We start from the raw sequence: 1,751 nt of genomic DNA on the forward strand, positions 1-1,751 counted from the left end.
TGTTTTTGGGAATCACTTTCTCTTTATCTAACTCATCTTTCTTAGGGAATCTTCTTTATTACCAAGGATTTAAATATTATTTAAATGTCAATGACCTCCATAAATAGATTTTCCAGTGCTGGAAAATCCCTGCCTTTCTAGATCCACCATTGATTATGGTGTAGTGTTATTTCTTGTTCATTGATGAGTGTAGTTTGTGAATGCTTTATTTAGGAGTTTTGCAACTGCATTAATGAGGTTACCTATAACTTTTTTTTTCATTTGAATTAAACTCAATATTTCAAAATAAGCCCTATTAAAAACCTATCCTATATTGAAACTAAAACAATTTTAATAAAACTTTTCTTTCTAGAAACAATAATAATAGAAAGCATTTTATAAAATGTGGTCCCGAACAAGTAGCAGCAAATAAATAAACGTATACTTCCACTTCCTCCAAGCAGAGGCTGCTTTCTGTTCCTCAGCCTTGGAAACAAGGTGAAAAACAGTCCATAAGCAATTTTGGTCACGGGGCTGCCAAAACAAAGCTTAAGCAGTTGACCGTGGACACCTCTTAAAAGAACTTGGGGGAACCTGACCAAAGAATCCAAATTCTATTTTTAATAACGGATACAAAGGTCAAGTGGTTTCTCCCAAGAAGCGGTTTCTCCCAAGAAGCAATGCATCTGGAATCTGGCCCACCCTGTGTTCACCTATGCTAAGCTCCCAAGTAAATCCTGATGCTTTTACTCCAGAGGAGACATTTTCTTTTTAGAGGTTCAGTGTCCAGGGAGCTCTTTATGTGAATGAGATGAACACAGACGCCACATGGGTATTTTAAGTGTTGGAGTCAAAGTATTTTCCTAATATCAGCTAGGGAGAATCCAGCTGTCAAATGGCTCATTTCTGCTTTGTCCTAGTCTCCCACCATGCATTTGTAGACCTAGGACCATAGACTTCTGCTATGTCATTATAAGAACATCTGATGTCCATACTAACTTATGATTCATATTCTGTGCCTGGAAACAGCCCCTGTATTTAATAATAATACCTACACATAATCTACTGTTATAATGTACATGGTCCCAAAACATTAATGATCTTCTGTACACCAAGGAAATGCTTTTAACCATAGTCATCATGTGTCAAATTCACAGCCAGAATCCCCAAGATAAAAAAAAAAAAAAGAAAAAATTTTGAATAAACAATAACGTAAAAGACACATTCACACACTTTCCTACCCAACTATACATAGGGAAACTCCACTTGTTAAATGCCACTGAAGGTATATTTTGATAAGTTGTTGCTTCAGGTATTTTTGTTTGGAAAATCTATCCTAGTAGGGCACAGCTGTTTATTGGATGAGCAGAAAAGAAAGAGATGCTTGTTGCAAGCAGGAAGTTTTAAGGTCTTAAAATGGACCTGTAGAAACATTTAAGTGTTCTCAGGATGTAAAGTTGGAGTGAAATGTGATATCAAATCAGTTGCAAAAAGTATTATAGATAGCAGCCATCTCTTGATGTCAAGCTTGGCACCCAGATCCGCAAAAAGCTTCAGGACACATAGTTTGTTGGCCTCTTCCTACCTCGTGGCATAATCTGATGATGTGTGAATTTCACAGAAGATTCATACCATTCTGCTAGTTAGGTGTAGAGGATTTACCCCTCCCAGATATGATCTTTCTAGTCTTTTAAGAGATGCCCACATATTATTCCAATTTGTTGGAGAGTAAAGGGGGACTGGTCGTTCTTCATCCAGGAGGAACCTGGAGA

The sequence above is a fragment of the Lagenorhynchus albirostris genome, chromosome 6 (assembly GCF_949774975.1).
Source record: "Lagenorhynchus albirostris chromosome 6, mLagAlb1.1, whole genome shotgun sequence".
NCBI lineage: Eukaryota > Metazoa > Chordata > Mammalia > Artiodactyla > Delphinidae > Lagenorhynchus > Lagenorhynchus albirostris.